The sequence below is a fragment of the Neofelis nebulosa genome, chromosome 6 (genome assembly GCF_028018385.1).
Source record: "Neofelis nebulosa isolate mNeoNeb1 chromosome 6, mNeoNeb1.pri, whole genome shotgun sequence".
Classification (NCBI taxonomy): Eukaryota; Metazoa; Chordata; class Mammalia; order Carnivora; family Felidae; genus Neofelis; species Neofelis nebulosa.
The window spans coordinates 97,037,995-97,060,674 of record NC_080787.1 but is presented as its reverse complement, the minus strand read 5'-3'; the positions used below and the strand labels follow the sequence as shown (position 1 = coordinate 97,060,674).

General features: G+C 38.3%; 1 long non-coding RNA gene and 1 pseudogene across 1 annotated transcript in view; one reads left to right on the top strand and one right to left on the bottom strand.

Moving 5' to 3' along the window:
• Positions 1 to 22,680, top strand: part of LOC131514609 (uncharacterized) — a 320,799-nt gene that overhangs the window by 9,881 nt on the left and 288,238 nt on the right. The window lies entirely within an intron of this gene.
• On the bottom strand, positions 17,380 to 18,314 carry LOC131514608 (platelet-activating factor acetylhydrolase IB subunit alpha2-like; annotated as a pseudogene).

Sequence of the window (22,680 nt, the reverse complement as noted above, 5' to 3'; positions counted from 1 at the left end):
GGTATGGGTATGAACTAATATATGATTTATCAAGAAGTAGCAATATTTTAAATAGCAGTACTAGCTTTTTACTAATATGTTCATTAGTATTTCTTTTTTTAAAATTGTTTTTAATATGTATTTTTGAGAGAGAGAGAGAGACAGAACGCAAACAGGGAGGAGCAGAGAGACAGAGGGAGACACAGAATCCAAGGCAGACTCTAGGCTCTGAGCTGTCAGCATGGAGCCCATGCAGGTGCTTGAACTCACGAACCATGAGATCATGACCTGAGGTGAAGTTAGTTGCTTAACCGACTGAGCCACCCAGGTGCCTCTTTCTTCATTATATTTCTAAAAGCTCTTCAGGTATAAACACTGAGTAGTAATTATAAGGAAAATTGGGAAAAATGAACATCATACCATTTAGCATCTTTATTTCATGGTATTTATATTATAGAAATGGATCAGACTTAAGGGTATCTAGAGGGCATCTCTAGCTCTGTACAAGTATTGACATTGAAGAATACTTTAAGCATATCAATTATCATATTCTTAGAACATTTTTGCATAAAAATGCACTTCAAAAATTGTTCAGAAATATCTCTCACTTTAATCAGGAGAAACAGACATCTGTTCCTTATGGACCTTTCTGCCACTGGGTGAAGAGCAAAAGAAATTTTACATACAGTTCAGTTATTATACAGTATGTGTCCCCTACATGTAAAAAAAAAGATCTGACCATCTGTCACTAAATATATTTTAATTTGGGGACCATATTCTTTTCTAGTACATTAGTGGCACCGTTATAGAGGACAACTCTTATCAGTTTGCTAAGAAATAATCAGATATTCCAAAAAATGATTATTATTTTAAGTTGATTTTGAAGAACTACTATTGATTCTCATTTTTGTTTACAATTTTAAGAAGTAACAGAGGCTCAATCTACTTTGAATAATTCATTAAGAACAATTTTTACAGGGGAGGCATATTCCCCAATTTATAGATATGTTAAAAATAAAAAGCTTATATAGTGTGGATTCCAGCACAAGCTATGTTATTAATTTTTGTTAATTATGTATGGTATGGTTCAGTTCATGGGATAAGAAAACATCAGAATTTCATGATTTAGTCTTCTTTTTCAGTAATCTCATGTGGAGATAATCTATCTAAATCAAATTCAATGTAGTTCAACTATTCCATTAATTTAACTCAATAAGCACTTACTCTGTGCAGAGCACTGTGCTGAAAATCAAATAGCTGATTGCGTTCAAGCAATGACTTATATTGATATACATAACTGAGAGACTCATTTGCTTTTTGGAAAGCTGAGTTTGTTAGTGGATCAGTAAAATAGTCACCCACCCACCCTCTTGGGTGGACATTTATTTGGAAAAGAATAAAATAAAATAAAAGTTTATTGTGACCTTTTATAATTTTCATATGATTTGATTTAGGAATTTGTTTCTTTAGTCATATGATCATTTAGTTCATACAACGTGCAACACAAATACATTAAGCATTTACTTTTCTCCATTAACTGCAGTAGGCACTGAGTATGCAAGATGAAGCCTGTTCTTGTAAACAGCTCATGACAAAAACACAGAACATGTCTATGAGAGTTAGCTTCTTTAAGTTTTGGAAATAGGAATCATGAAGAGCTCTTTAGAAGAATGAACCTCTAAGTGGAGGCCTGATTAACAATGCATTTGGCAGACTAAGCAAGGTACCTATCATTTGCATCACCATATTTTAAGAAGCTTGAATGTAAGCAAATATCTAGGCTTATCACGTCTGTCTTGTGAGTCTTTGTGTATAATTTGCCTGCTTATAACACATGATCCCATTATGTTGGACACAGGTGGTTAGACTAGAAATGGAGAACTAAACCAAAATCAACCTTCTATCAACTAGGGGCAGCATCCCACTGAATGGCTTCACCCAAGCTCTCCAAAGAAAAGTCATCTGCTGGGTAAGGCCTTGCCAAACACTTGGTAACTGTCTCAAGACATGTTATTCATCCATTCAGTCATTTATTTATATTTCCAACAAATAATATCATATATACTATTTATTGGCATATGGAGATGAATATGACAGATATTGTCTCTGCCTTTTAAAAACATTCAGTCATATCATGTGATTCAGACAAATAAGCAAGTAATAATTTGGGGAATACATACTATAGTGAATCTATTATAGGGTGTGTCCCTGAAGTACATAGGACTAGTGCTTTCATGCACTAATCTGGGTTTAGGTGTCCATAGGGATGCTCAGGGTTACATTGTAGTGGAAATAGCAACAAATATAAGGTTAAGAAAGAGGTAATCAGGTGATAAATCAGATATTCTATTTCGGGAATCTTGCTGGAAAACAAGGGGTGGGATAAAGTGTTTCTACAATTTGAGGAAAGAGAGTCGGTGGTCCCTCCTGAAGCACAGAATAAAAATAAGGTCAAGAGACAGATAAATGATTCTTAAATGGTAAGGAGTGCCATTTAAAGAAGAACCGTGAGTAGTAGTATGGACATTTACTTGGACATTATCCAGAGGATAATGGGGAGCAGTTAAGCATTTTAAGAAAGAGAGTGATGGAATTAGATTTTCATCTTTAAAATGGTGTTTGGATTATGGCTCCAGATATAAATTAGAGCATCAGATAAAATGTAGTCGTCTGGTTTAGTAGTCTGCCAATAATTTAGGGAACAAGTAATGGTGGCCTGAACCAGGGTAATTAACATAAATAGAAATTGATACAATACTATTCAGAAGATAGAACCAATGGTGATTAATTAGATGAAGTTTAAGGATGAGAATGAAAAGCCAAAGATTATGACTGATTTTCAATTTGGAACAATTTGGTAGATGATAAGAATTGTAGAAAATATAATACAAATGGGGATAAAAGATGTTCAGTTTTAGAGTTACTACATTTGACATGTTTGAGGATTGCTAAGTGGAAATATCTGGAAGAAAACTGAATGTTAACCCAAGGAGCTCTGTTAGGAGATCAGATCTCAGAATTTCTCTGTGGGAGTTATCAGTATTTAATTAATTTAAGGGATGCATCTGAATAAGATTACTTAAAAAAGTTTCTGTGGAGTGGAAAAGAAGGCCAAACACTGACACTGAGGAGGAAAATGGTCAGAGTCACATTTGTTTTCAGGACAGAAGAAAGTCTAGATGGTAAATAGGCGGGACTACTAACTAGGAAAACAGATTGCTGCTGAGGCTAGAAACAATGAATTAGTGGCATTAATTTACATGTTTGTGTGATTTCCTGGAAAAGGTATATATTTTGATTCAAGTTTTTGATGTCTTTTGGCCTAAAACAACGGAAGGTAAAGGGGTAAGGAAGTTGTTTGGGAAGAGCATTACAAAGGGATGGGTTACACAACTCAAAGGATGGTAGATGAGGGAAGCAGTCAAGTTATTGGTAGATTAGCAAAGGTTATTGGTAGAGGCTACTTGTAAAGATTACTAGTAAAGTAATTTGTAGATTCTAGAAGTAAAGGGAATAATGTTTTGAACATCAGGAGTTTGAAGAACAGGTATGGACGTAAAACTATGTGGGAGTCATATAATGGTAAGGGAATAGGATATTTTGATTCAATATTTCAGAGGTAAAGCAGTCCTGGATGTTAACTGAATTTTTCTATAGCACTATGATAGGTAGTTGAAGTGGACTGCACATTAAGTTATTTAGAGGTTAGGAAATCAAGGATGCAAAGAGAAACACAGTGGGATTGGCTATTCCCATGGGCATTGGAGTCATTCAGTATTATTGAGGGTACAAGTGTAAAGAGGAAGATATTCTGTCAATCTTCACTAAGGGTGAAGCGAGGCAGTGTGGTACAGCTGAAAGGCAAGAGCTTCTAAGGATGTCTCTTTTTTATATAAGAAGGTGGAGGGGTAATGGCTAGAGATAGTGCTGGAAAAGAAGTGGGATGCTGAGAAATGCTAATCTCACCTCATAATTCTGAATTTAGTGAGCTACCAAACTTTCTCTTCTGAGGCTATGGAGGAGCTTGTATCAGTTATGACATGGTGGTGAACAGATACTTGGTGAAGATTTTGGGAACAAGGGGGTTCTCATATAATGACATAAGCCTGAAGAAGAACCTAGTAGAACACTTGGAGAATAAAATAAATAGTTTTTTCAGAGAAAAGGAAGGAGTGGTAGGTATGATAATAATGACACAGAGAACATCAGGATTCTTTATCTCTTGGCACTGATCAATAACAGGACTCATAGGTGGGCAGCATGGTGTGTTATGCTGGTCTGAAAGTTGCCAAGAGAATCAGTGTAGCTATTGCCAAGGAGAGTCAGGGGCACTCAGTCTTTTTAGGAGTTGCCTATGATTTTGGCTGATCAGCTTCCAACGGACTCCTCTCAGATTGGGGAGGTAACTCTTTAGTAAGAGTTATGTATAGTTAAACTCTCTCATTAGAAGAGATTGTAAAGGTGGTCTACATGTGGCCCAGAGGGCAGAAACCATGTTTATACCTGTGTTTGAGCAGAATGATGTAATGCCACCCTGAGACAGATGGAGAGTACCCACAGGTGTTATCTGCTGGTGAGAGATTTTGATGAAGGCTATAAGCTCTTAACTGCTTTTGGTGACCTCAAGAATATTTTTTTCTGATGCCCATAAAATGTAGAATCTGGGTAAAAAACACATTTTTTCATCTGGGCTTTCAAGTAACTTTCCTTATGATACTTTCATAGGGTTTTAGCCATAAAGAATGAGTCAGTTTATTCAGTTCCCATGTGATGCCTAGCCAGGTATTAGAGCCACTGGATAAAATTTGGATGATATGTATTCTAATGAAGCCTACTTAATGACCTTCAAGGTCACTAGAGCACGTGAACAGTGTGTTAGAGGGGGAAAAAAACTCTAAATTTTCTGTGGGGTCCTTAGGAAACTCTTTTTCTTGTCTACTCCCATGACAGTTACTGGATATTATTTAGGATTTTATAGTCTTGTGTTTCTAGCTTCACTGGGATTCCAGGATGTTCTCTGCATCACACAGACAAGCCACCATGATAGCTCAAGAGTACTTTTACAAAATAATCGATTAACCAAAGTAATAACTCTCTACCAACTCTACTACAGTGTCTATTGCATGTTCTTTCAGGCCTTATATCTTGTACTTTTTAATGTTTTTACTGAAAAAAATCAATCTGCAAATACCTCTGATTAATTATGAATTTTGATTCCCTCCATATGTGTATGAAGTTCAAATTCTGGCACATTTGTTCTTATTTCCCATAGCTTTCTACTACCTAGAAATAGTTATGCCTGTAAGCTATCTGAATTGTATTTGAGTTAATTATTTTCAAAGGCAGATAGAAAGATTTACTGTTCTTCAATCTGGTTGTCCTTAGCCAAGAATTCACATCATATCCTAACCAGAGGCCTGTTTTGTTTGTTTTTATTTTTGTCCTTTGTGGGAGAAGGCAGAGCCAAATTTTTCTGTCTCTGTCTCTCTTTATCGTTCAGAAAGAAAAAGCTTATTACCATTCTTCTAAGTCCTGGAACTGCTGGACTGCAGTGATGATTCATCCTTTTGTCTCTTGACTTTGCTATGTTCTTTTGTATGGTTTTGTAAACATCCAGCTTTCAATAATCATGCATATTATATATATCAGATTATATATAAGATCTAAATAATATGTAACAACAGCTCTTCATGAAAACTTACTCAATTAAATGTTGCATTTAATCCTCCCAAAATCTTTGCATGGTATTTATAAACTAAAGAATCTTTTATCAATTATTATAAATGTTAATAACAAGAATCTATTCCATAAATAACTTGCTATTTGTAAAGAACAATGAATGCATTTTTCTTAAGAACATGGCAATTATGTTATAATTTTTAAAATTTTGTTTCAGCTACAAGAAAAAATATTTTTGGTTTTAACCTTCCTTTGATTTAATAGAATGTAATTTCCTCCTCAGTGTTAAGTTTTGGTTCTATCCAACATTAAATAGTATGTTTTGACTAAATGAGAATACAAGGGAAGATTATTCTAATTAGAAATAATTATTCAAGTAAAACAATGTCTAATTGCACTGTGGTTGTAGGTAGGTATCCATCTGCAATTACAATATGCCTCTGTATATTTGCCTGATTTATAATTCAATCACCAAAATAGCATGAAGCTAACCAAATATGTATTTTCTCAAACTCCAGTAACAACTATAATTTGAAGCCATATTTTTATTATAAGAGGGCTAAAAATTTTTATTTATTTACTATTTATTTATTTATTTATTTATTTATTTATTTATATTTTAGAGAGAGAGAAAGAATGTACATGCAAGTGGAGGTCAGGGTCAGAGAGAGGGAGAGAGAGAGAGAATCTTAAGCAGGCTCCACACTCAGCGCAGAGCTCAATGTGGGGCTTGAGCCTCCCCACCCTGATATCATGATCTGAGCTGAGAAATCAAGAGTCAGATGTTCAACTGAGCCACCCAGGAGCCCCAAGAGGATTAAAATATTTTAAGGGTAAAAATACAAGTACATCATTTTACTAATATTAATTATTTCCTTATAATTCATTACCAAGATCTTTGTAAAACATATTTGTGTTCAAATGAGCATCATTTTTTCCCTCCCTTTCTGTCTTTTAGTGGTAATACCGTACTTCTAGTGCCCATCTCTGAGCTTTTCATTCAGGGTAAGGTGGGATTACACCGTGATAAAGAACAAGCCTTTCATACTCAGTCATAAAATACTCAAAATGATGTAATCCCTATGTATAAAATGTCTTGTATTTAAATATACATTCAGAAATTATGCCCATGTCCAGAATGATTATCACTTAAATTTCTTGTTTTTAAAATTTTTTACTTGAAAAACATTGAAAAAAAATCACGTATAATCCCACTATTTAGTGAATATATAAATAGTGAAAAGCGATCATCTCAGTCTCTGGCCAGGAAATCCCCCTGACAACTATTCATACTATCTAGTAAACACAGTTAAAAATTGGGAGTGCATTGTAGACTAAAACTTTTGTTAGAATCAATTACCTTCTGTGAATGGAAATAACAACTGGGGTCTGAAGAGCCCTGGAACTAACAGCTGCTGGAATCATACTGTCATGTTTATAGTCCGTAGATGAGTGGCTAAACAAATTTAGAGTAAGGCATTTTGGAACCTTCTGCTGTGAATATTTTAAAAAGCTTGTAATATATAGATAAGAGAAAGAAGTAGATCGAGCCCAGAATTGAGAGTTTTATCAATTAACCCTCCCTACCTGTGGTGCTTATTTCCATCTTTACTTTTTTATTTTCCCCTTTTTCAGTTGACCCTTGATTTTTTAACTCCTGTCTATTCTGCCCCTACTACATACAGCCCCTTCAATGTGGCATGCTTATTTATTGCCTGTTGTGGCTGCCAATACATTTCTCTTTTCAAGATCTCCTCTTTCTTAATTGGACATTTCCCAGTGTATTGGACAGAATGCCTGCCACTATCTGAGGCCATGCTTTTTTTCTAGCAGTTCCCACTCTTGGTTTGTAAACTGGCCTCATACATAGAGGGCAAGGAGAGGCCAAAGAAAAGCGAAGACCCATTCCAGATTGGTAGATAACATATTTAATAGGCAAGGAAACTTACATACCAGGCTTGTCTTATGCATTGGAAAGATGAGTAGATTTCTGCATTTGCTATCCAAATCTTAAAAGTTTATTTAGATGCCTCAACTGTGTTCAGTCATGAATACCATCTAGATGGTCTCAACACCACATTTCTGTCTCAAGGCTATATCCTTGGGGCAACTTCTGGGAGTGGGAAGGTAAGCAGAATGCACCTTCAAACAAGGGCAGAGGTGAGGGCCCTCCAATTGCCTGGGTCCAGCTTACAGGTCAACCGGTACTAACACCTTTTCAATGACCTCACTCAATGTTCCATCTCTTGTGACTGGCTCTTATAATCTCACATGCCTGCTTCTTTCATAGTGTGCCCTGAGAGGTCAGTAGGGGGTTTCATAAGCCTAGAGGTGGCTCATTTGGTGGCTATCTGGCTGCATTGGAGGTAGATGCCATAGCAATGTTATAGGAACATACAATAGAAAATATAGGTTAAGACAATAATTCCCCAAATCAGTGATCACTTTTTCCCCCACAAGCCCCATACTCTGAACCATTGATTTACTAAGGCCCCTAGGCTGGTGTTCAGATCACCCAAGGTGTTCACTTGTATCCTCATGTGATTTAATAAAGATGCTACATTAACAGATTCATCAAGTATGGACACACAATATTCTACTTGGATAATAGCACAGATGCCTCCTTGTGGGGCAGTAATAATGTCCAAGTCCATCTTATTTTGGAGGACAGCTTTTCTTATTATAGACATCTCAGTGTCCAGTAATGGCAGGCTTTGTTGACTATCATTCGGGGCTCACTGAGTGAATTTAGTAGGGGCTGTAACCTCCTTCAGGCCAATAGAGGGAGCAGAGATGACAGCCAAATGATCATACCAGTGGGAAATAGAACATGCTCACCTGGCCTTGAGAGAGAGGGTGGCAGCTTTAGGAACTTGACCTGGTTGTACATACTATACATGTTGGCTGGGAAAGGGAGAACTGTCAGGCATGAGAAGAGGCAGGTGGGATAAGCCAGATCAGAACCCCTACTTTCTCTCCTCTTTTAATGATATGTGTTCCATTCAAAATGTAATGTGTTTTAACAGGTGCAGCTTGCAGCAGAACAATATCTACCCAGTAGAGATTGAGTAGTTACTCCTCACCTAGGGATGCAGAGTAACTCATTCATCCTAGGGGGATGTCCTATTGCAAATTCCAGTAGATAACTCCTTTCCACTTGTGATGGGGCTTGGTATTCTCAGCCACATAGCACATTGATCCACAGTGAGAGTCCGGGTAATGGCTGTTTCCAGTGACTTCCATACCTTCACAATATTAGGTACCTCAGCAGGAGTCCCCGGTCTGGGATATGGGGCAATAGACCCTACTGCTTGATCACTGAAATGTATTAAGGCCTGGAACACAGTACTTTAGTCTACCTGGCCAAGGTGGTTTTACCTGTTAGTAATTTAATCTGCTGCTTTAATATCTCATTCTTCCTTTATACCAACCCTGCAAACCTACAGGTTTTATAGTACATGGAACCCCCAATCAGTGTCATGTTCTTTTGCACAGTTCTGCATATCATAACCTTTGAAATGTGACCCAAATTACTATTGATTTGATGAGAGTATTCACACATGGTACTCAGCTTCTCCTAATACTGGCAGCCTGGTTTATATGGCATCAAGGGGAAGCTTGGGTTAGGCCAGATGCAGTGTCCACACAAACCAGGGAGTATCACTAAGAGGGAAGGAGCCAATAAAATCAATTGGCCAATCCCTCATATGTTGGGAACTCATGTGGGTGGCCTTAGACTCCTTTGGCAGTTGTGTTGGATGTTGTTTAAAACACACAGAATATGTTATTACTACATCTACCAAGTGACTATATTTCAAGGGCAACCTGGCTAGTTGGTAATATGTGGTCCCACCCAACTATTGAAGTAGTCACTCTTTCTATGCATCAAATCTGCTGTATCTGCTAAAGGGTCAGTTGTTAGGGCATATATCCAATCTGGGCAGTGGCTTCTTTTTTTTTTTTTTTAATTTTTTTTTTCAACGTTTTTAAATTATTTTTGGGGCAGAGAGAAACAGAGCATGAACGGGGGAGGGGCAGAGAGAGAGAGGGAGACACAGAATCGGAAACAGGCTCCAGGCTCCGAGCCATCAGCCCAGAGCCCGACGCGGGGCTCGAACTCACGGACCGCGAGATCGTGACCTGGCTGAAGTCGGACGCTCAACCGACTGCGCCACCCAGGTGCCCCTGGGCAGTGGCTTCTTAATTGTTAGAGGTGGTAAGTGCCTTATGAGCCATAATGTGAATGACAGTGAGGATTACCTCAGGCTCCTACAGGTGAACCCAAATGTCTCTCCACACATCCTAGCTCCACAAGGGCACACTCATGAATCATCAACTCTGCGGCTTCCCGTTGTCCAAACCACAGGGTTAGTCTCTTTAGACTAGCCCAACTGTCAGTGCAAAGGAGTAACAGCCAGGGCTCCTGAGCGATCACCAAACCTCACTGAGCTTAGCCTGTTGGCTGTTGTAGTTTATTTCTTCCTGAGAGGCTCCACCTGGAGAAGCCCTGGGTACCCTGCTAGGAGCTGTTGCTCTATGGAGGTATATTGGCTTTCTGCCCCATTCCAGAGTCGGGACCAAAATTCTAGGGGCACTCCTCTCTTCCATTGTTTTTGCCACAGTGCTCAACTCATACTTTCCAGAATCATGGATCCAGCTAATTTAAATGGTAGTCATGTTGGGAGATGCCCAGAGTTTTAATCTACTTTGCTGGTATTTGCCTTTCTCAAAGGTTACTTGCTGCTCTGCTTCTCAGTTCCACACATGTTCTTTCTGTACTACACAGCATGAGGGGCAGAGGCACCATACAGGGTGGGAAATAAAAGTCCTCTAAAAACCCCAAATTCCTACAAAGACTGGAATCTCCTTTACATCCTTATTGGTTGGATAGGTTTGGATCTTATCAAACATAGCTTCTGGGACAACATATATCTTAGCCAACCAAATGACTCCCAAAACCTTACAGTGGTGCTTGCGCCTTGAATTTTCAGTGGGTTTACCACCCATCTTTTTCTTTGCATATGTTCCAGCAAAGCCTGCAGAATGTCCTGTAGTAGAGGCAGGTCTTCACCTATTAATGCAATGGGTCCATTTTACTGATGCAGAGGAGAGCAGGGATAGATAGCAGACTACCTTCTCATGACATATGGTGGAGCTGTGCAAATAGCCTTGGAGAAACACTTGAACAGAATATTATTGTCCTTCCCACATGAAGGCAAATTGATCTTAGTTATCAGTATACTGTGCTTGTCAAAGACTTTTCCATGAATCTCCTTGAAGATGAAGGACTTCTGCCAGAATACTCTTTGCCAAAGCACCAGAGCCAAATAATAATGGTATGCAAATGACAAAGGACTTTAAAATGACCATGGTTAAAAATCTGATAAGAGTTTATTATAATGCAGTTGACAAGAGAATTAGGTCATATCTGTGACATACATTTTAAAATTATAACCGGTCTATCATTACATAATGATAGAGTATAATTATCATTATACCAGGACATATCAGTCTTTTAGGAATTTCACATATATATACCCTAAAGAAAGTTTAGCATCACTTCTTACTTGACAATGCTTCCCATGAAATTTAACATATGCACAAAGTTACATAGTTGTAAGCAACTTAGCTCTTATAGTGGAGAAGACTCTGTTTTTCTTTAGTCAATGATCTGATAAAGACAAAACACAGAATCTTTGTTATACAGGCAGATTACATTAAAGATAAACATTTGTTTACAATTTCTTATCAAGAGGAGACCAAAAATATAAGAAAATGTTGTACTTTTAACAGAGAGAAAACCAAATTCTAATTTTATATTGGTGTACTCTTAACATTACATTTTTTCTTTTTAGCTTAAATCCATTCCAATCTTAGCCTGACTATACATGAAATTCCTTTTTCAATATTCCTTTTCCACAAATTCTCTATAATTTTCATACCTCCTTAGTTTCTGTCCTTTTTTTCCCCCCATCATTTTGTTTTGGGATGAAATTATTTTTTTTCTTTACCAATAAAAAACAAAACAAAACAAAAAACCAAACAGACATAAAAACAAAAATAAAACCCCCTCATACCCATCATATCTTTCCTTATCCAAAAAAACACCATATGTTCTATTTTTTAACCTTTTTTATATATACTCATTTGCTTTCACCTTTATTATTTGTAGTAGTTTTGTAAATAAAAAACCTTATCTTTTTTACAAATCAATTTTGGCAATGCCCCCAGAGGTAGAAAAACATCATATACATACAATGTACATGTATATATGATAGGAAAAAAATAGGATAAAATAGGTAGAGATGAAAAGGATTAGGACCTGATGTCCCTGGGTGGGGAAAGGCATATTTTGGAACAATGTTGGGAATGTCTGACCATGGCAAACCCCCTCAGGTGACTCATCTCAGGTTTCTTTCAGGAATTTAACAAAAGACCTGACTAAAAATAAGTAGACCATAAAACCTATGACCCACAAGGAACTGGTATGGCCATAGAACACCCCTCATACAATGGAAATGAGCCAATCATGAAGGGACAGCCCGGCAACTAGAATTATCCAGCCAATAAGGATAAAACCTGAGAAGGATCAAGTGGGGAGGGTAAGAGTGGGGCAACTGGAACCGGATAAAACAAGGACCCTTGCCTGTTGTAGGTGGGCATTCACTTTCAAATGTCCCCTCTTTGTAAAGAGAGCTTTCCTACTCTTCTTCCTTCCTAACCTTATATTCTTTATGCCCATTTTGTGTCCACCTTTTAATTATTTGAAGTGGTGAGACAATGAATCCCAGGTATTGTGTTAAAAAGTCCTGCAACACATAGACATATATAAACATACTACTGACACAAACAGAAACCCCATAGCCTTCATTCCAAAACTTTAGCCATAAATCATGTACCAACTCACATGGTATTTGTGATCTTATGAAGGCTGTGCATTAGATTTTTGAGCAAGAGAACTTCTCTAACAGTCTTTTATTTAAGTTTATTTATTTATTTTGAGAGAGAGAGAGAGAGAGAGAGAGAGAGAGAGAGAGAGAGTATGTGTGTGTGTGTGAGCATAAGCAGGGGAGGGGCAGTGCAAGAGAGGCAGAGAGAGAATCCCAAACAGACTCTGCACCAGCACCCTGGAGCCTGATGCAAGGCTTCAGCCCACAAACCTTGAGATCATGACCTGAGTCAAAACCAAGAGTCAGACACTTAACCAACTGAGCTACCCAGTTGCCCCTCCAATAGTCTGAATATTAAATAGCCTCCCTCCTCCCAGTGCTTTTTTCTTCTTTAGTCTCTGTGGGCAATGTTTTGGTTATCTCCTGGGGTATATACATTTCAAAGACACGATAAGATTTACAACTTCAAGGGACAGAGAAAGAATGTATTTTCCCTTAAGTCTTTTGGGATAATTGCTATTTAAAATTTTCCTTTTGTATTTGAGGTGAGACAACATGGGGTATTTCCGGTTTCTCTCTATCAATCACCATAACATCCTCCTCTTCATTCTAATTTTTCCAATGACTCCATCTTTTAGCATCCCAGTTAGGCTTTGTCACAAGTGCCCAGATCTTAATCTGTAGCAGTTTGTGCCATCCCGGTTTTCCTAAACAGCATGCTAAATTGTCCCAATTTATTACCTTGCTTTTCCAACTTGTCTGCCAGCCACAAAGCTAGGACCAGTTTGCAAACCAACAATTGCTGAGTCAGGCAGGAGACTAAAGTAATGAGCCTTGAGAACAAAGCATCCACAGGGGAAATCCCAAGGTAGCCACCAACGTCTGTGTGTGTGGGGGGGGCGGATGGCTCTTATGTTAAATGCCAGTGGGCTGTGTGTCAGTATGTGGACACTTGGAAAACACTGGCTGTTTTCATGTGCTGTGTTTTCACAGTGCACTGTGACAAAGAAAGGAAAGGAATTGTCACTACAGTGGACTGGCTCCTGCTGTCGGCAGTCACCTAGACATGGACGCCCAACTAGAAGCTAAAACTTGACTTAGAAAGTTGGAAGAAAAGCTGAAGTTAGAAAAAGGCGTGCAGTTGTCCATTATTCTGCTAGCTTTGTGGCTGGCAGACAAGTTGGAAGAGCAGGATAATAAATTGGGACAATTTAGCATGGTCCAGTACAGAAGTCAAGGAGAAGCCAAAGAAAGCATACCACTCCAGATTGATAGGGGACAGTTTTAATAAGCAAGGGTACTTTTGAAGCTTGTTTTGAGCAGCTGTAAAACTAGTGGATTTCTGTACCTACTTGACAAATCTTAAAAGTTTATATAATGACCTTCATTGGGTTCAGTCACATACATTGTTCATATGGTCTTAATACCTCATTTGTTTTCAAGGCTATGTCTTTGGGGTGGCTTCTAAGAACAGAGAAGGCAAATGGCGTGCATATTCCAAGGAGGAGTGGGAGGGAGTGGGAGGCTCCGATTGCTTAGGTTCAACTCAAAGGTCAACAACTAGTCATATCTTCTTCTTCTTCTTTTTTTAAAGTTTATTTATTTATTTGTTTTTGAGAGACCAGGGGAGGGGCAGAGAGAGGGAGAGAGTGAATTCTAAGCAGGCTTTGTGCTGACAGCGCAGAACATGACAGGGGCTTGAACTTACCAACCATGAGATCATGACCTGACCCAAAACCAAGGGTTGGGTGCTCAACTGACTGAGCCATCCAGGCACCCCATGCAATTCTACCTTGAAATTCATCAGACTGCTATTGCTGAAAGATTACAAGGTAACCTAGTTGTCAGACTTCTTGGTTTTGGGTGCAGTTAGACCATCCTACTAACATGGTTTCTGGTGACTTTTTTGGGGGTGACAGTGGGGTTCGTGGGGTCCAGAGCCAACAACCAAGAAAGAATTCTTGAAGATGTCTTTGGTGCAAAAAGTGATTTTATTGAAGCATGAGGACAGGACGCATGGGCAGGAAGAGCTGCCCTGAGACCATGAGATGAGACTGGTTTTATACTGTGGAGTTGGGGGAGGTAAAGTCCAGGGGAAGTTTCCAGTGAGATTTTCATATCCTAAACAAGACTCACAGGATAGTGGAGGCCTAGCTATTGTCAGGCTAAGGTTGTTTTCCCTCTAGCAAAGCATTAGCATTAAGGTAGTAGGGAGTTCCAGGAGAAACTCTGCCAGCCTCAAGTATTTGCCAATGGGCTGCAGGTTATAAGGAAATTGAGTTCTATCTGCCATTTCCTTCTGACTTTTGTTCCCACATCAGTTTCTACTTGATTATTCCACCTCTCTAGGGTTTGTGTGGGAAGAGGCTAAGACATGCCTGTGTGTAACCCACACCAGGCTTCTATTACTTGATGGAACCTATATGAGTCCATTGAAACCAAAAAAGAGTATAATACTCCTAATTCACCTAGTAACTGGTCTTTTCAACTTGGTCCCTGGATAACTTGTATGGGTGGGACCAGTGTATAAATTAACCCTGCCTTTCAACACTATACCTCTTCTACCTGTGTCTCCTTCAGGATCTAATCAACAAGAAAGTGTTTCAGGATATTAATAGGTTATATTCTACATAAAGTTAAAATATTTTATCAAGATACTCACCAGTGATTTAAAAATCAATCTGCATTCTAAGATCCTCTGTGTTACTATGAATGTTTCCAAGGTGTGCCAGAGAAAGGCTGACAATTGCCTGTGTGTGTTGCATTCAGATTTGTGATTCTGCACTGTTACTTCTGAAATTTAGTTTTATCTTAAAAGTCAGTCTTGGAGATAAAGAGCTTAATGATGTATTATAAAGATCTTGGTTTAATAGAAAACGTGAGGTAAATTTTGCCTGTCAGATGAGCAACCTAAAATTCTAGCTACAAAGGGATTTCAGATTTTGAGTAATCTGTCTAGACAAGGGTAATTATAGAAAGTGACTGTTACTTCTCTAATGTTAAGTTTGAAATTTGATAACGAAAAATGAATATTATTTATTCAGATGCACTATTTCAAGTAATATACTTCACCAAGAGGCATGGTTTCACATCCATATATCAGACTGCCTTGTGAATATTTCCCTTTTATTTTTGCAGGATTTTCAAAACTTGTTAATGGATTTCTTTTTTTTTTATAGAAAGGAAATTTTAATGTGTTAAACATCATGTACATTTTCTGTTGTTAATGAAGACATGATACATTCAGAAATGTATTAAAAAACAAAAAAGACAAAAAACAAGACCAAAAAACTTCCTAGAAAGAGGCTTCATGAGAAAAAAATCAGCCCAAGTTCTATTCCTTTCACTCAGACGTGTCTCTTAGCACAAATCAGCAACCCCTCCACACACAAAAACACTGCCATTTGTCTTTGCAAGCAGAACATAAAACACATGCCTTAGTTAACAGGTTACTTCAGTGCCCACCTGGTCCAGTTTAAAATATTTGTTTGGAGATCCAGTTTGTATGTCCTCCATAGGTACACTGAACAAGAAGCCATGTATTGTCCTATTATTTTGTAAATGGCAGCTCTTGTAGCTGAAGCAAACCATTAAGATTATAAAGAGCTCTCTCTTGAAAGAAATTCTCAGATGAAAATACATTAAGGAGAAACTCTGAAAGTTAAACAAGCCTAGTTTTTTTTTTTTTTTTTTTTTTTTTTCACTAAAATGGTGGGATCAAGGTAGAATGTCTATTCTGAAGAGTAGCTCCATTTGTCTCCCCATGAGAAAAGGCCAAATTTTTTAGGACTCATATAATTTAAAAAGTAAGCTAATAAAAAAAATAAAATATACACCTTAAGATGCTATAAAACTTGAAATAATGTCAGGGTTTATGGAATGGGACATAGAGTTCTGTGTTTTTTTTCTTTTTCAAAAAAGGAAACTATAATACAGTTTTAAGGTAAAAACAAAACAAAACAAAACAGAACTCTGAATATGGATAGCATTTCACAGACTCTATGCACACAACACCACACAAGAAAGAGTTACATATCAGTGATTATCATGCAAGTAACTGGCTGGCGACTTAGATTTCCTGCAACAGAAGTCCTGGGTCAAAAATGTGTTAAAAGCTTGTAATGTCAAGGACAAAAAAAATGGTATGAAGGAAAAGGAAGAAAAGCCTGCCTGGGTCTGTTACAGACATGATATTCAACAGCATAAAAATAATACCTTCCATAGAGCTCCCCAAATGGGGCAAAACCTATCTTCCACAACTTAACATGGGAAAAATAAATTCACTTGTAACTATAGCACTCCCATATTTGAATGATAAGTATGTTCAATCTGGTGCTATAAGTTGAGAAATTGTTGAGACTATATACGAGTAAAGCAAAATAAAAACAAAAGGCTAACCTTAAGAACTGGAAAGCCCATCTGTTCTAAAGCCAAGTAGGTATAATCCTGATCATTACTATATATGACATAATCCACAGAAGGAAAGGAAGGCCCAGAAAAAAATCTTCATTTTGTTCAGTACTTAGGTTTGATGTTATCCTAGGAAAAACAGTGACAATTCAATGAATGTGTCACACATACAACTGAAAATCCCCTTCTGGTTTCAAACACATTTAAACAATAATCTTCCTTGGCTAATTTTTCTCCTGTGCCAGACACAACTTCTTTGTACAGGACCAGTTCAAATACCTCCTCCCCTCCAAACACTAGATATGAACATTCAGGAACATTCTACAATGCCAAGTGCCTTAAGAAAGAGAAAGATTCTGAAGTTCTAGTGACATAAGTGATCTGAGGAAGCCAGGTTGTGATTAACACTGATGGGAGCCAATTAGGCAGCGGTGGTTTGTTTCTCCTCAGGTGTTTCCTCCAACAACTGCATGATCAGTTTGTGCAGGGGTTTGCAGATCTTTGAGTAACCCCCTCTTGTGAGATCCAGAAAATCAAATATGTCTTGGCAGGAGATGGCACCATCCAAGTGCACAAAGCCCCCATCTATATTCAGGAGCTGCACATTGGCAGCTTTGGCAGGGTAACCTTGAGGAATTAGTTCACCTTGGCGTTCTTTTACCTCAAAGGGCTGGGCTTCTCACCTCAAGGTAACAAACACAATTACAATGATTTTAGCCTGTGGCTGCCTTGTGTTAGTAAAGTTCTACAATGGCCTTGATTCCACCTCCTACTTCTCCCGCTATATTTTCATGGTTGTTTGTTCCTACCCAAATGACAATGACCTTAGGTTTAATAATCTCCAGTTCTCAGGCTGCCTGAGTGGCTCAGTCGGTTAAGTGACTGACTCTTGATTTTGGCTCAGGTCATGATCTCATGGTTTGTGAGATTAAGCCCCCCATTGGGCTCTATGCTGATGGTGTGGAGCCTGGTTGGGATTCTCTCTCTTCCTCTCCCTTTCTCTCTCTCTTTCTCTTTCTCTGCCACTACAGCACATGCACATCTCTCTCTCTCTCTCTCTCTCTCAAAATAAATGAACTTAAAAAATAATAATAAACTCCAGTTCTCCATTCTTTAGTCTCCATAAAACGTATTTTGTATCTCCCTCAGTTCCAAAATTCAGTGCATTAATTGGGGCAAAAAGCTCTCACCGTATCTCCTACTGCTCCACCTTGGAGTCCCCCAGAAACAGTACATCCTGTTCTTTGTGTTTATGGTCTAGGACAAATCTGTTGTGCTGAGACATCATCTGTCATCTCCTTGAATATCGTCCACTGCATGTGCAATAGCTGCTGGGTTTGAGTATCCTTGGCTCATTCTATACTCAGGCAGAGGGTCCCTGTAGGTTCCAAGTGGCTGTGGCATGGCCTGGTGATATGTCTGTCACTCACTCAGTCCCTGTGCCATGTCCCTCGGCCCAGCACCGGCAGCAGCTCCTCCTGTTAATGGGATCCTTCCTCCCTCTCTCCCTTTCTCTTTCCTTCCCTTACTCCCTCCCCTTACTTCCCTCTCCTCTCTTCTCTCCTCTCTCTCTCCCACCCTCTGTCTCTCTGTCTCTCTCTCTCTTTTTCTTTCTTTCTTAGCATGAAACTCAGGGGTAAATTTAGCAGTATTTTAAAAACATTTTTATTGTGGTAAAAAAACATAACAAGATCTATCCTCCTGACAAATTTTAGGTGTATAGTACATTATTGTTAACTATATGTACACTGTTGTACAGCAAATCTCTAGAACTCTTTTCATCTTGCATGACTGAAACTCTATACCCATAAACAGCAATACCCCATTTCTCCCTCCCCACAGACTCTGACAATTGCCATTCTACTTTTTGCTTCTGTGAGTTTGATTACTTTATATATCTCCTACAAGTGGAATTGCACAGTATTTGTCCTTCTGTAACTGGTTTATTTCACTTTGCATGACGTCCTCAAGGTGAATCCATATGGTAGCATATGACATGTTTTCCTTCTTTTTTTAAATCACTTTGGTGGCTGTCTGCAGTTCTGGTTCTCTGAAGCTGCCACAAATGGCCCAAGTTCTCTTTTGTCCTCTGCCCTCGACAGACTTTTAGAGGACAATGGGTCCCTTTAGTGCTCTGAGTCAGGCAAGACAGATGCCAGTCACTTGGGAAGCCCCCCTGAAAAGCCAGAATATTGGAAGGATGCTTTGCTCTTTTCTCCCCCCAACTCCCCAAGGGAGAGGATACCAAGTGGTACTGGCTTCTGTCTGCTGTACTGTGGGTCTCTGGAGCAGCAGCAAGCTGCCAGCTCTCTTTCATTTTCAGAGGCACCAGACATCTAGAGCTTGCCACCTTGTGCCAGCACTCCATATCAGGTGAGACAGAAAGCACAGCCTGGACAACCTCCTCCCTTGACACCCAGATCATTGGATGCACACTCTCTTTTCCTCTTTGGGGAGAAACTAGAAACTGGGAGCTGCGATTTTGCTTCTGTTAATTCCACACTGAACCAGGGAAGGGACCATGGTGAGTGAGTGTGTACTAGTCTAAACTTCGCCCTCGTTCTTATTGACCCTCAGCCTGGTGCTGTTTCCTGTCGAATCAGATTCAAGCGAGACAGATAACCTGCCCTTGGATGGCCTCATGAAAAGGCTTCACATTGGGGGTGTATTTCAGTCTTCTCTTTCCTTCACCAGGGGTGAAGCTCACTGGGTGAGTTTTCTCCCAGTTGTGCTGCACTGATCTTTTGGGCGTGCCTATGGAGCATTAGCAGCACACATTTTCCTGCCAACCTTGATGTGGCTGATTTCATGCTCTCCTGGGGTGTAGGAGCCTCTTAATTGTTCTGGATTTCTCAGAAAAGAAATTGGCACATGTACCATTGTTGAATTGGTATCACCATGGGCAGAAGGAGAGAACAGACTTCCTATTCTACCATCTTTCTGATATTTCTACTTGTGTATTCTATAGAAAACTTAACTCCAAAACCAGAAGTTTCATACCAGGTACTTGAAATCTTTTCCTCCTCTAGGTGCTGTATAACTTTCAAATTTCAGTCACCAAATCCTATAGATTCTACATTCCTATTTTCCCTTAAATTCCTTCCCTTCTCTCTAGCTCAGTTGCTACCATAAAACTACAAACCATTCCCTGCCTGGATTTCTCTAATCACTTTCTGCATTTCATGCTGCACCAACCCTTCTAGATCACTGTCTACATTGTAGCCAGAGTGGTTTTTTTTTTTTTTCAAAATAAATATCTGATTTTCATCTTCCTAATTAAGAGTTTTTACTGGGTCTCCATTGACTTTTAAATAAAATTCTAAGCTTTTAAATTATTTATCTTAGTATGATCTTGGGCTGACCCGTGTAATCAATACCATTTCTTAAGATTTCCCTTGAAAGAACTCTTCTTCCTTCTCCTCCAATTCTATGATTGTATGATGACTTACCATCATAGGACCCAACAACCCAACAACACTGGTATATTTCTCTGGTCAATGGGTGAGCCATTGACTGAAGCTGGGGCAATCTCAGTACTTCTTTAGGAATCTGGGTAAGAGATTGGCCTAGGTTGGTGGCCAAAGTTGTGGAACTTGATGTATAGGATAATAGCATAGCACTCATGTTTCCACTCCTACAGAAGAAGCTAGTCTGAAAAGTTCCAGCAAATATTCAGAGCAAAGTGAGTGGAATATGTAGAGACTGAGTCCTGTTGGCATTTGAAATAATTGTTCCTATTGTTCACATTACTTGGTAACATCTTTCAGCTGGTTTTCTGAGTTGATACATTCTCTTTTTCTTTAAGGTAATTCAAATTGGATTTTTTTAACCCTTAACAGATCTGATTAATATAAACGCCTAAATTAAAGGGTTTATTAACCTAAAGCAAGGTTCACAACATTAAAATTGTGAGAGAAGATTTAAAATAAACATCTAACACACCCACAGAAATTTAGTTCTTCTCCAAACAGAAGAAAATGGGCTAAAGACGTTAAAAAGAAAATCCAATGAAATTTGTTGAGACTTCTATTTTAAAGGCAGTTAAAATTAACATGATTAGAAAGAAATTATCATGTATGAAACTGAGTGAAGAGAATGATTTAGAAGTGTTATAGGGACCCTCTCACACTTAAACCATAGCAAGTATGTCTTGTTAAAATTCCAGAATTCTGGTGAGCATTTGATTGCATTAATATAGTATTAGACCAAGAGGATACAAATAAGCTTTGTTATTTTCTCTCAGAATTCTGTGTAGTTTCTGAGGGTGTTCTATTACAAAGAATGAAGAAAAATTCTAAGTCAAAATACCACTCTTTTATTAAGCAGGTTGGTTCTTAGCTATTATGAGTCTTTCTAGTAAGCAGAATCTCTTCATTCCTTGGATCCAAATCCAGACTGTGGTACGTCTGACCCACCAATGCTATATAATATATAAGATTCAGTCACTGGCTGATAGCTTCATAAACACTCTACAGATTCTTTTATATCTTGTAAACTGCCCTGTCTCTGATTCATTGTCTATACTTCAACTTGAGAGATTTTTTAAAGAATATAAATCTTATTTGTAACACTGCCTTGCTAAAATGTAGTCAATGGATACTATTAGTCCTCAAGCTAAAATACAAATCACTAACAGAAATCACAACATTTCTACTTTCTGCTTGGCTATATTACTTTCTTTCTTTTTTTTTTTAAATTTTTTTTCAATGTTTATTTTTTTTTTTAAGGGACAGAGAGAGACAGTGTGTGAGTAGGGAAGGGGAAGAGAGAGAGGGAGACACAGAATTCAAAGCAGGCTCCAGGTTCTGAGCTGTCAGCACAGAGCCCAACATGGGGCTCGAATCCAAGAACCATGAGATCATGACCTGGGCCGAAGTCAGACGCCCAACCGACTGAGCCATCCAGGTGCCCCTTGCTTGTCTATTACTTTCTTTAGGGAGCTTTTCTTAGCTCTTAGCACTGAGCTGGATACTGTCTCCCTTCATTGTAAGGCTATATCTCCAAACGAATTCTCTGTCATGATTTCCATATTCAACTATAATTTCCTAATAGTTCCCCAATAGAATAGAAATCTTTGAAACTTCAGATTTGGCTTTTTTCACTATTATTTTCACCATTTGTTTAGAACAGTGTTTAAAACATATTTGATATACACACTCTTCTTTAATAAATAAAAGTTAGAAATATATCACATTTTTTAAAAATTAAAAAAAAAAAAAAAAAAAAAAAACAGGCTCCATGCCCAATATGGGGCTTGAACTCATGACTTTGAGATCAAGAGTCACATGCTCTACTGAGTCAGCCACACATGCCCACATTTTTAACTTAAATATGAAAAGCTTGGTTAGGCTACCAAATGATATATTCAAGTTGTCCTTTGCTTTTCAAGACTAAAGATATGTAGTGAATGTAACTCTCCTATATTGTCTAAGGAATTGATAGTTATCTGGCAAAAACTATCAGAACCGATCAGGGAGATTAAAATTCTCTGTGGATCTTGTCTCGAAATTCTAATCTCTTCTGAAGTGATGTAACTATTATATTGCCAGTGAATTAAAGAAAAGAGATCATTCTGTAATCTTAAGTTTACAGCCTAATGCATAATGTTTAATTTTTTACTTCCCTTAGGTGAGGGTGAAATAGTGTGACTGCATTTCATCTGAAATCTAAAATTAGCTCAAACCAACATGTTCTCTTTAAAAGGGTAAAAGGAAAATGATGT